The sequence below is a fragment of the Drosophila albomicans genome, unplaced genomic scaffold (assembly GCF_009650485.2).
Source record: "Drosophila albomicans strain 15112-1751.03 unplaced genomic scaffold, ASM965048v2 utg000329l_pilon, whole genome shotgun sequence".
In the NCBI taxonomy this organism is placed as follows: domain Eukaryota; kingdom Metazoa; phylum Arthropoda; class Insecta; order Diptera; family Drosophilidae; genus Drosophila; species Drosophila albomicans.
Window position 1 is genome coordinate 1,004 of NW_026263612.1, and position 13,997 is coordinate 15,000.

The 13,997-nt window shown below is 36.1% G+C and overlaps 2 pseudogenes; both read left to right on the top strand.

Annotated features, from left to right (window-relative positions):
- Window positions 1-972: 972 nt before the first annotated feature.
- LOC117577437 (5.8S ribosomal RNA) lies at window positions 973-1,126 on the top strand (annotated as a pseudogene).
- A 387-nt stretch (window positions 1,127-1,513) lies between these two features.
- LOC117577431 (large subunit ribosomal RNA) lies at window positions 1,514-8,730 on the top strand (annotated as a pseudogene).
- The last annotated feature ends 5,267 nt before the right edge of the window (window positions 8,731-13,997 follow it).

The following is a 13,997-nucleotide window of genomic DNA, read 5'->3' on the forward strand; positions in this document are numbered from 1 at the left end:
AATAATGAGATTGAGCAATAACAGGTCTGTGATGCCCTTAGATGTCCTGGGCTGCACGCGCGCTACAATGAAAGTATCAACGTGTATTTCCTAGACCGAGAGGTCCGGGTAAACCGCTGAACCACTTTCATGCTTGGGATTGTGAACTGAAACTGTTCACATGAACTTGGAATTTCCAGTAAGTGTGAGTCATTAACTCGCATTGATTACGTCCCTGCCCTTTGTGCACACCGCCCGTCGCTACTACCGATTGAATTATTTAGTGAGGTCTCCGGACGTGATCACTGTGACGCCTTGTGTGTTGCGGTTGTTTCGCAAAAGTTGACCGAACTTGATTATTTAGAGGAAGTAAAAGTCGTAACAAGGTTTCCGTAGGTGAACCTGCGGAAGGATCATTATTGTTTTAATGCATCTAACCGTTAATAAATTAAATTTGTTTTTCTCTTTTAGGGAATTGCAATATTTAATAAATTATGTAACTAATAAATATAAATATTTTATTCAATCATATGAGATACAATTATGCAACATATAATAATTTAAATTAGCTAAAAACCGTTTGTCATGTATTATTATTATTATATACTGTATTAAGAGTGTTTTATGTGTTTTGGATAAAATAAAAAACTGCGTGTATATGTACCATAATATACATGCGTTGCAAAATGTATTGTGCATATTCCAGTGCGCATACATTGGTTCGCAACACCTAAAGAAAAAAACAATGTTGTACCTGTTTGCAGGTTAACGCTTTACATATGTTGATCATAATAAATAAATTTAGCTAAAATATACTTGTCATATATCTTATTATTATCGATTATGTAAAACTAAGACATTTCGCAACATTTATTTAGGTATAAAAAAAAAATTTTATTGAAGGAATTGATATATGCCAGTAAAATGGTGTATTTTTAATTTCTTTCAATAAAAATATTCTTGACGTAATGAAATAAAAAAAAAAAATTGTATCACTCTAAGCGGTGGATCACTCGGCTCATGGGTCGATGAAGAACGCAGCAAAACTGTGCGTCATCGTGTGAACTGCAGGACACATGAACATCGACATTTTGAACGCATATCGCAGTCCATGCTGTTATGTACTTTAATTAATTTTTTAGTGCTGCTTGGACTACATATGGTTGGGGTTGTAAGATTTGGCTTAAATAAGGTTGTTTAAAATTTTTCAGGAAAATTTTAAGCACATGTATATTAATTGGATTAATATAAGTGTGAATCTAAAAGTTTCTCAGCTTAAGATATTCATAATATTGAAATTAATAAATGAAAAATACTAAAAACTCTGTTGCATGGAAATTTGAAGAATTATATGTTCTTTATTCATTTCAAATATATTGAGGAATGTCTAGGCAATAAAATATATTATTTTTTATAACTAGAATTGCCTCTTATTACGAATATGTATAAAGATATAATTTTGTGAATATCTATGGACTTCAAGAAAAAAATAGGTATTTCAAAATAGCAGAGATTGTCTATAAGTGTAATTAAACAACCTCAACTCATATGGGGACTACCCCTGAATTTAAAGCATATTAATTAGGGAGGAAAAGAAACGAACAAGGATTTCTCTTAGGTGCGGCGAGCGAAAAGAGATCAAGTTCAGCACTAGTCACTTGGTCTATAATGGCAAATGTGAAAGATGCAGTGGTATGGAACGTCAATATTCTAGGTATTGAGAAATTAACGATTAAGTCCTTCTTAAATGAGGCCATTTACCCATAGAGGGTGCGCAGGGCCCGTATAACGTTAATGATTATATAGATGATGTTTCCAAAGAGTCGTTGCTTGATAGTGCAGCACTAAGTGTGGTAACTCCATCTAAAGACTAAATATAACCATGAGACCGATAGTAAACAAGTACCGTGAGGGAAAGTTGAAAAGAACTCTGAATAGAGAAGTAAATAGTTAGTGAAACTGCTTAGAGGTTAAGCCGCGATGAACCTGAATATCACCGATATGGAAAATTCATCATTAGAATTGTAATATTTAATCAATAATTATAACGATAGTGTGCATTTTTTCCAATATAAGGACATTGTAATCTATTAGCATGTATGGAATTTATCAAACAATTTTGATAAGAGTTTATTTAAATTAGAGTGGCTTTTGCATTTTTAACATAAAAATAAATTTCAAAAATTTTGATAAAGTGCTGATAGATTATATGAGTACAGTGCGTTAATTTTTCGGCATGATATAATGGCAATGATTATCCATTGATTTTTTATGTTTATTATAAGCACTTGTATGATTAACAATGCGAAAGATTCAGGATACCTTCGGGACCCCGTCTGAAAACACGAGCAAGGAGTCTAACTATGTGCAAGTTATTGGGATATAAACCTAATAGCGTAATTTAACGTTGACTATTATTGGGATTAGTTTTTTAACTATTTATAGTTGATTAACGCAATCCCGGGGCGTGTGATATAGTTATGTATAATAATATTTATATTATTTATGCCTCTAACCTGGAACGTACCTTGAGCATATATGCTGTGACCCGAAAGAGATGGTGAATATACTTGATAGGTTGAAGTCAGGGGAAACCCTGATGGAAGACCCGAAACAGTTCTAGACGTGCAAATCGATTGTCAGAATTGAGTATAGGGGCGAAAGACCAATCGAACCATCTAGTAGCCTGGTTCCTTCCGGTTTTCCCTTCAGGATAGCTGGTGCATTTACTGTTGTATAAAATAATCTTATCTGGTAAAGCGAATGATTAGAGGCTTAGGGTCGAAACGATCTAACCTATTCTCAACTTTAAATGGTAAGAACCTTAACTTTCTTGATATGAAGTTTAAGGTTATGATATAATGTGCCCAGTGGGCCACTTTTGGTAAGCAGAACTGGCGCTGTGGGATGAACCAAACGTAATGTTACGGTGCCCAAATTAACAACTCATTCAGAAACCATGAAAGGCATTGGTTGCTTAAAACAGCAGGACGGTGATCATGGAAGTCGAAATCCGCTAAGGAGTGTGTAACAACTATATTACTTGTAATATAAATTTTGAAACTTTTAGTGAGTAGGAAGGTACAATGGTTGTGCTTAGAAGTGTTTGGCGTAAGCCTGCATGGAGCCGTCATTGGTACAGATCTTGGTGGTAGTAGCAAATATCGAATGAGACCTTGGAGGACTGAAGTGGAGAAGGGGTTTCGTGTGAACAGTGGTTGATCACGAGTTAGTCGGTCCTAAGTTCAAGGCGAAAGCCGAAAATTTTCAAGTAAAAAAAAGTAACTAAAATTTATATTTTGTCATAATTAAAAAAACTTGAATAATTTTGAACGAAAGGGAATACGGTTCCAATTCCGTAACCTGTTGAGTATCCGTTTGTTATTAAATATGGGCCTCGTGCTCATCCTGGCAACAGGAACGACCATAAAGAAGCCGTCGAGAGATATCGGAAGAGTTTTCTTTTCTGTTTTATAGCCGTACTACCATGGAAGTCTTTCGCAGAGAGATATGGTAGATGGGCTAGAAGAGCATGACATATACTGTTGTGTCGATATTTCTCCTCGGACCTTGAAAATTTATGGTGGGGACACGCAAACTTCTCAACAGGCCGTACCAATATCCGCAGCTGGTCTCCAAGGTGAAGAGTCTCTAGTCGATAGAATAATGTAGGTAAGGGAAGTCGGCAAATTAGATCCGTAACTTCGGGATAAGGATTGGCTCTGAAGATTGAGATAGTCGGGCTTGATTGGGAAACAATAACATGGTTTATGTGCTCGTTCTGGGTAAATAGAGTTTCTATCATTTATGGTAGTTTCTTGTTCCCCGGATAGTTTAGTTACGTAGCCAATTGTGGAACTTTCTTGCTAAAATTTTTAAGAATACTAGTTGGGCAACCAGCTAGTTCTTTTAAATTATAACGATTATCAATTAACAATCAATTCAGAACTGGCACGGACTTGGGGAATCCGACTGTCTAATTAAAACAAAGCATTGTGATGGCCCTAGCGGGTGTTGACACAATGTGATTTCTGCCAGTGCTCTGAATGTCAAAGTGAAGAAATTCAAGTAAGCGCGGGTCAACGGCGGGAGTAACTATGACTCTCTTAAGGAGGATCAATGGGTCTGCAGAAGGGGAATAATGGTTCATTTATCAGCAATGGCAAGTGGACTACCGTCCTTCGTTAGTCAGATCAAGTCGACTCATAGGCAACATGTGCCCCACTTAACTTGTGGCCTCCTCGTGGTGTCCTCCGGGTGCTGGACCGATGTAGTTTCGGCAGCAGCGAATATGAGCGGCGAAAGGGGCCATTGGGTTACCACCCCGATGGTCCTGAAAAACTGATGGTGCAAACTTAAATAACATGCCTCGGATAGCTGAAAGTTATTCAGTGAATTCTCCTACGGCATCCGTAGGAGCCCATCAGGGAAGGAACGTAGATGCTAATCCAGTTGTTGGACATCTATGTGTGGAATGCGGCCGATCTTTTGGAACAAAGACCGGTTTAGGCGTCCACATGTCGCGTCAGCACAAAGACAGGCTTGATGAGCTTCGTACGCGTGTTGACGTGAAAACCAGGTGGTGTGAGGAAGAATTGGCCATGATGGCGAGGAAGGAACTTGAGCTCATAGCAAATGGCGAGAGGTTCATTAATAAAAAGCTGGCGTTGCATTTTCCAGAACGCAGCGTCGATGCTATTAAAAAGTGTCGACAGAGGGATAATTATATAAGGCAAAAATCGAGCAGCTAAGAGGGCAAGCGGCTCTTATCCCCGAAATTAGTGAACCACAAACCATTACGCGCCGCCCTAGTATAAGTGGGCTTGAGTCTTCTTCTTCAATGTCAGAGTCGGTTCCAATCACACCATCGATACATTCGGACGACGTCCTCATGCGGATACTGCGGGGCTTCGGCCCTGTGGGATGTAATCGATCGTGGAGAGTCGAGGTTCTGCAATCTATCATTGATGGAGCGCAGACTTCGGGCAAAGAAGCAACTCTCCAGTGTTTGTCTAACTATCTCCTGGAAATTTTTCCGAATCGAAACGAAGGTCCGGTTTCGGCGAGAGTCTTTCCTGAGCCTCGCAATAGGAGACAAAATAGAAGGCAGCAGTTCGCTAGGGTTCAGCGTAACTGGGACAAACATAAAGGTCGATGCATTGGATCCTTGCTTGCAGGACCCGACGAGTCGGTAATGCCAAACCAAGAGATTATGGAACCATACTGGAGAGAAGTCATGACACAGCAGAGCCTTTCCTCTTGCAATAGCACCGTGCCCCATATGGACACTTGCTTGAGGGGGTATGGTCACCTATTACGTCTAGGGACCTGCAATTGCATCAAGTGCCATTGACTTCTTCTCCCGGACCGGACGGAATATCTCCAAGAACTGCCAGGAGTATTCCCAGTGGTGTTATGCTTCGCATAATGAACCTTATTCTCTGGTGCGGCAAACTACCCACACTCTTCCGAATGGCTCGAACCGTTTTCATCCCGAAGACGGTAAGAGCATCCCGACCAGAAGACTTCCGTCCGATATCGGTGCCTTCTGTCATAGTTAGACAACTCAATGCCATCTTGGCATCTCGATTGGCCTCATCAGTCGATTGGGATCCGCGTCAGCGGGGGTTTCTTCCTACTGACGGTTGCGCCGATAACGCGACAATAGTTGACTTAATCCTGAGGGACCACCATAGACGTCATGCGTCGTGTTATATCGCGACACTTGATGTCAGCAAAGCGTTTGACTCTGTGTCTCACGCAGCGGTAATTGACACCCTATCCGCGTATGGTGCACCAACGGGTTTTGTTGACTACGTACGTAGCTTGTACTTGGGAGGTGGCACTAGTCTCAATGGTAAAGGCTGGAGATCAGAGGAATTCGTCCCTGCTAGAGGTGTGAAGCAGGGTGACCCTTTGTCTCCACATATGTTCAACTTGGTCATCGACCGGTTGCTCAGGTCTCTACCGGACGAGATTGGTGTCAGTGTCGGAAATGCCAAAACAAACGCTGCAGCGTTCGCAGACGATCTGGTGTTGTTTGCTTCTACACCGAAGGGCCTTCAGGCATTATTGGATACCACGGTCTCCTTTTTGGCGTCCGTTGGGCTGACCCTAAACGCTAATAAGTGTTTTACTGTTAGTGTCAAGGGGCAACCGAAGCAGAAGTGTACTGTGATCGAATCACGGAGCTTCTGTGTAGGTTCGCGCACGTGTCCAAGCTTGAAGCGTTCGGAGGAGTGGAGGTATCTCGGCATTCAGTTTCACTGCGGACGGGAGGGCCCGCTACAATCCGACTGAGGACATTGGTCCCAGATTGGATATCATATCGCGGTCCCCCCTGAAGCCACAGCAGAAGTTATTCGCCCTCAGAACTGTCCTCATTCCACAGCTATATCACAAGCTAACCCTTGGTAGTGTGGCAATAGGCGTTTTGAGAAAGTGTGACAGACTGGTACGGTCGGTCGTAAGGAAATGGTTAGATCTTCCTATGGATGTGTCAGTAGCATTCTTCCATGCCCCCACACAAGTGGGGGTCTCGGTGTTCCCTCAGTTCGAAGGACAGCTCCAATGCTGCGCATACAGAGGCTAACGAACATAAAATGGCCCCACCTCGAGCAATCCGAGACGGCCAGTTCGTTCCTTAGTGCGGAAATTCGGAGGGCCCGAGATAGGTGCAAGGCATCGGGAGACGCGGCTCTGGATACACGCCTTTTGATCGATTCGTACTGGGCGGATAGGTTGCACTCCTCTGTTGATGGTAGCGGTCTCCGTGAAGCAGGGCGTTATGCTCCGCAACACGGGTGGGTTGTCGCACCCACGCGTTTGTTAACTGGAAAAGCTTATTTGAATGGGATCAAACTGCGGATAAATGCCCTACCCACGCGGTCTCGTACCACGAGGGGAAGGCACGAATTGGAGAGGCAGTGTCGTGCAGGATGTGATGCTCCCGAATCACTAAACCACATTCTGCAGAAGTGTCATCGTACGCATGGGAGGCGGGTGGCTAGACACAACAGTGTAGCTAATTATCTCAAGCGGGGACTTGAGACGAGAGGCTACTCTGTCATTGCTGAACCAAGTCTGCAGGGAGAGAACAGGATATATAAGCCGGACCTGGTGGGTTTCCGACCAGATCACACTATAGTGATCGACGCTCAGGTTGTGACTGACGGACTTGATCTTGACCAAGCTCATCAGAGTAAGGTTGAGATCTACGACAGACAGGACGTACGAACGGCTCTGGTTCGGGATTATCGGGCACATGAGGACATTAAAATCGTTTCTGCTACGCTAAACTGGAGGGGCATCTGGAGCTATCGGTCGGTAAAACGACTGAGAGCACTGGGAGTCCTTAACGCTGGTGATAGCAATATTATCAGTACCAGGGTGGTAGATGGCGGAGTCTGCGGCTTTAAGACGTTCATGTTCCATACTGGATACTCGTCATCTAATTAGTGACGCGCATGAATGGATTAACGAGATTCCTACTGTCCCTATCTACTATCTAGCGAAACCACAGCCAAGGGAACGGGCTTGGAATAATTAGCGGGGAAAGAAGACCCTTTTGAGCTTGACTCTAATCTGGCAGTGTAAGGAGACATAAGAGGTGTAGAATAAGTGGGAGATATTAAATTTCGGTTTAGTATCGACAATGAAATACCACTACTCTTATTGTTTCCTTACTTACTTGATTAAATGGAACGTGTATCATTTCCTAGCCATTATACGGATATATTTATTATATCTTATGGTATTGGGTTTGATGCAAGCTTCTTGATCAAAGTATCACGAGTTTGTTATATAATCGCAAACAAATTCATTAATGAGAGAGTGCATTTATGTGTTCTTAAATTAAAAATTTGGTATAACTCCAATTACTCAGGTATGATCCAATTCAAGGACATTGCCAGGTAGGGAGTTTGACTGGGGCGGTACATCTCTCAAATAATAACGGAGGTGTCCCAAGGCCAGCTCAGTGCGGACAGAAACCACACATAGAGCAAAAGGGCAAATGCTGACTTGATCTCGGTGTTCAGTACACACAGGGACAGCAAAAGCTCGGCCTATCGATCCTTTTGGTTTAAAGAGTTTTTAACAAGAGGTGTCAGAAAAGTTACCATAGGGATATAACTGGCTTGTGGCGGCCAAGCGTTCATAGCGACGTCGCTTTTTGATCCTTCGATGTCGGCTCTTCCTATCATTGTGAAGCAAAATTCACCAAGCGTTGGATTGTTCACCCATGCAAGGGAACGTGAGCTGGGTTTAGACCGTCGTGAGACAGGTTAGTTTTACCCTACTAATGACAAAACGTTGTTGCGACAGCATTCCTGCGTAGTACGAGAGGAACCGCAGGTACGGACCAATGGCACAATACTTGTTCGAGCGAACAGTGGTATGACGCTACGTCCGTTGGATTATGCCTGAACGCCTCTAAGGTCGTATCCGTGCTGGACTGCAATGATAAATAAGGGGCAATTTGCATTGTATGGCTTCTAAACCATTAAAAGTTTATTATTCATTTAATAGACGACGATGGATGTGATGCCAATGTTACATATAACATAGTAAATTGGGAGGATCTTCGATCACCTGGTGCCGCGCTAGTTATATATTAAAACATTATTTAATACAATGACAAAGCCTTGAATCAATTGTAAACGACTTTTATAACAGGCAAGGGTGTTGTAAGTGGTTGAGCAGCTGCCATACTGCGATCCACTGAAGCTTATCCTTTGCTTGACGATTCGATAAAAATATATATGTTTAAGGCATATATATAAAAAATATATATATATATATTATATATATATAAATATGCAAAATTGTATGCATAATTATTAATTATGTGTTATACAATTACGCATATAAGAAGAAAATTTATATAATATATATATATATATATATATATATATAAATAAATAATATATCTATGTGTACAAAATATACTTGTGTATTTTAAATATGCATTTATTTAGTATGCGTTAGTTATATATATTTATTTGGTAGCAAAAGGAACGCCATTATATTAGTGGCGAAAATTAATAATATGCATAGTAAGTATATCTATGTATACAAAATACTTGCATATTTTATATATGCATTTATTTATTATGCGTTGGTTATATATATTTATTTGGTAGCAAAAGGAACGCCATTATATTAGTGGCGAAAATTAAGAATATGCATAGTAGTATATCTATGTGTACAAAATACTTGCGTATTTTATATATGCATTTATTTATAATGCGTTGGTTATATATATTATTTGGTAGCAAAAGGAACGTCATTATATTAGTGGCGAAAATTAAGAATATGCATAGTATATCTATGTGTACAAAATACTTGCGTATTTTAAATATGCATTTATTTAGTATGCGTTAGTTATATATATTTATTTGGTAGCAAAAGGAACGCCATTATATTAGTGGCGAAAATTAAGAATATGCATATAGTATATCTATGTATACAAAATACTTGCATATTTTATATATGCATTTATTTATTATGCGTTGGTTATATATATTTATTTGGTAGCAAAAGGAACGCCATTATATTAGTGGCGAAAAAAATTAAGAATATGCATAGGTATATCTATGTGTACAAAATACTTGTGCGTATTTTATATATAAGTATAATATGTTATTTATTTATATATGCGTTGGTATATATATTTATTTGGTAGCAAAAGGAACGCCATCATATTAGTGGCGAAAATTAAGAATATGCATAGTATATCTATGTGTACAAAATACTTGTATATTTTAAATATGCATTTATTTAGTATGCGTTAGTTATATATATTTATTTGGTAGCAAAAGAACGCCCATTATATTAGTGGCGAAAAATTAAATATGCATAGTATATCTATGTGTACAAAATACTTGCATATTTTATATATGCATTTATTTATTATGCGTTGGTTATATATATTTATTTGGTAGCAAAGGAACGAACGCCATCATATTAGTGGCGAAAAATAAGAATATGCATATATATCTATATACAAATCTATGTGTACAAATACTTGTAGCGTTTATATATATATATTTGGTAGCCAGAAGGACGCCATCATATTAGTGGCGAAAATTAAAAATACATACTTGGTTAAATATACATTTATTTGGTTGAAGAATTTGGTAGCCAGAAGAACGCCATCATATTACTTGAAAATTAAAGATATATGCATATGTATCTATATCATACTTGTACAAAATATTTATTTCATTAATGTGTTTGGTAGCAAAAATATATATATATATATTTATTAATTGGTATAATGAGATAATATTTTGCGTAATTTAAAATTGAGAAAAAGATTTTTGGACTTGGTGAATTTTTTATTGACTGCAGCAGCATATATGATATGAGGTTCTACGAGAGATGAGTTCAACTTTGACAAAAAATTTCAACATATGAAAATTGAAGAAAAAACTTTTTAAATATCATTTTATACAGTTTATTAATAAAATGAGATAAGATTTTGAATTTAACTTGAGAAAAAAAATTTTTTGGACTTGGTGAATTTTTTTATTGAATTGCAGCCATATGATATGAGGTTCTACCGAGAGATGAGTTCAACTTTGACAAAAAATTTCAACATATGAAAATTGAAGAAAAAACTTTTTAAATATCATTTTATACAGTTTATTAATATAATGAGATAAGATTTTGAATTTAACTTGAGAAAAAATTTTTTTGACTTGGTGAATTTTTTATTGAACTGCAGCCATATGATATGAGGTTCTACCGAGAGATGAGTTCAACTTTGACAAAAAATTTCAACATATGAAAATTGAAGAAAAAACCTTTTTAATATCATTTTATACAGTTTATTAATATAATGAGATAAGATTTTGAATTTAACTTGAGAAAAAGATTTTTTTTTGACTTGGTGAATTTTTTATTGAACTGCAGCCATATGATATGAGGTTCTACCGAGAGATGAGTTCAACTTTGACAAAAAATTTCAACATATGAAAATTGAAGAAAAAACTTTTTAAATATCATTTTATACAGTTTATTAATATAATGAGATACGATTTTGAATTTAACTTGAGAAAAAAATTTTTTGGACTTGGTGAATTTTTTATTGAACTGCAGCCATATGATATGAGGTTCTACCGAGATATGAGTTCAACTTTGACAAAAAATTTCAACATATGAAAATTGAAGAAAAAACTTTTTTATATATCATTTTATACAGTTTATTAATATAATGAGATAAGATTTTTGAATTTAACTTGAGAAAAAAATTTTTTGGACTTGGTAAATTTTTTGGTGAATTTTTTATTGAACTGCAGCCATATGATATGAGGTTCTACCGAGATATGAGTTCAACTTTGACAAAAAATTTCAACATATGAAAATTGAAGAAAAAACTTTTTAAATATCATTTTATACAGTTTATTAATATAATGAGATAAGATTTTGAATTTAACTTGAGAAAAAAATTTTTTGGACTTGGTGAATTTTTTTTTATTGAACTGCAGCCATATGATATGAGGTTCTACCGAGATATGAGTTCAACTTTGACAAAAAAATTTCAACATATGAAAATTGAAGAAAAAACTTTTTATATATCATTTTATACAGTTTATTAATATAATGAGATAAGATTTTGAATTTAACTTGAGAAAAAAATTTTTTGGACTTGGTGAATTTTTTATTGAACTGCAGCCATATGATATGAGGTTCTACCGAGATATGAGTTCAACTTTGACAAAAAATTTCAACATATGAAAATTGTAGAAAAAACTAGTATAATATATCATTTTATACAGTATTAATAAAATGAGAGTTTTGATGTTGTATATATTTAACTAGTGATAAAATACATTTTTTTGGACTTGGTACATTAGGTGGTAATAAAGAGCGGGTTTGAACTGTCAGCCATATGATATAAGGTTCGGGCCGAGATATGAGTTCAACTTTGACAAAAATATATAAACAATGTATATGGAGTGTAATTTAAGATATATAATAATATATGAAAATACATATAGAAAAATATGATTAAAAAAGTTAAAAAATAATGAAGTTTTACTGTTGTATTATTAAATTAGTGCCACACATAAAGATACATTAGGTGGTAGACCTTAGTAAAATGAGCTGGTTGTAGAAAACGTGTCACAAAACCTATATAGGGGTGGTGATGTCGAGCAGGCATGTCATATGAGAAAAATTTCACAAGTGAAATATATATGACTATGTATATGGAGTGTAATGCCGGCATAAGTCATATATAAATAATATATGAAAATAATCATATAGAAGGCAATATGATTAAAAAAGTTAAAAATAATGAAGTTTTACTGTTGCATTATTAAATTAGTGCAACATAAAGATACATTAGGTGGTATACCTTAGTAAAATGAAGAGCTGGTTGTAGAAAACGTGTCACAAAACCTATATAGGGGTGGTGATGTCGAGCAGGCATGTCATATGAGAAAAATTTCACAAGTGAAAAATATATATGACTATGTATATGGAGTGTCATGCCGGCATAAGTCATATATAAATAATATATGAAAATAATCATATAGAAGGCAATATGATTAAAAAAGTTTAAAAATAATGAAGTTTTACTGTTGCATTATTAAATTAGTGCAACAAAAAGATACATTAGGTGGTATACCTTAGTAAAATGAGCTGGTTGTAGAAAACGTGTCACAAAACCTATATAGGGGTGGTGATGTCGAGCAGGCATGTCATATGAGAAAAATTTCACAAGTGAAATATATATGACTATGTATATGGAGTGAGTCTTGCCGGCATAAGTCATATATAAATAATATATGAAAATAATCATATAGAAGGCAATATGATTAAAAAAGTTAAAAATAATGAAGTTTTACTGTTGTATTATTAAATTAGTGCAACAACAAAAAGATACGTTAGATGGTATATACTAAATAAAATAAGAGCATTGTAGAAAACGTGTCACAAAACCTATATAGGGGTGGTGAGGTCGGGCAGGCATGTCATATGAGAAAAATTTCACAAGTGAAATATATATGACTATTTATATGGAGTGTCATGCCGGCATAAGTCATATATATAAATAATATATGAAAATAATCATATAGAAGGCAATATGATTAAAAAAGTTAAAAATAATGAAGTTTTACTGTTGCATTATTTAAATTAGTGCAACATAAAGATACATTAGTGGTATACCTTAGTAAAAATGAGCATTGTAGAAAACGTGTCACAAAACCTATATAGGGGTGGTGATGTCGAGCAGGCATGTCATATGAGAAAAATTTCACAAGTGAAATATATATGACTATGTATATGGAGTGAGTCTTGCCGGCATAAGTCATATATAAATAATATATGAAAATAATCATATAGAAGGCAATATGATTAAAAAAGTTAAAAAAATAATGAAGTTTTACTGTTGTATTATTAAATTAGTGCAACAAAAAGATACGTTAGATGGTAATACTAATAAAATAAGAGCATTGTAGAAAACGTGTCACAAAACCTATATAGGGTGGTGGTGAGGTCGGGCAGGCAGTGAAATATATATGAGAAAAATTTCACAAGTGAAATATATATGACTATTTATATGGAGTGTCATGCCGGCATACTGTTGTCATATATAATATATATATATGAAAATAATCATATAGAAGGCAATATGATTAAAAAAGTTAAAAATAATGAAGTTTTACTGTTGCAATATTATTAAAATTAAAGTGCAACATAAAGATACATTAGGTATGGGTATATACCTTAGTAAAATGAGCTGGTTGTAGAAAACGTGTCACAAAACCTATATATAGGGGTGGTGATGTCGAGCAGGCATGTCATATGAGAAAAATTTCACAAGTGAAATATATATGACTATGTATATGGAGTGAGTCTTGCCGGCATAAGTCATATATAAATAATATATGAAAATAATCATATAGAAGGCAATATGATTAAAAAAGTTAAAAATAATGAAGTTTTACTGTTGCATTATTAAATTAGTGCAACATAAAGATACATTAGGTGGTATACCTTAGTAA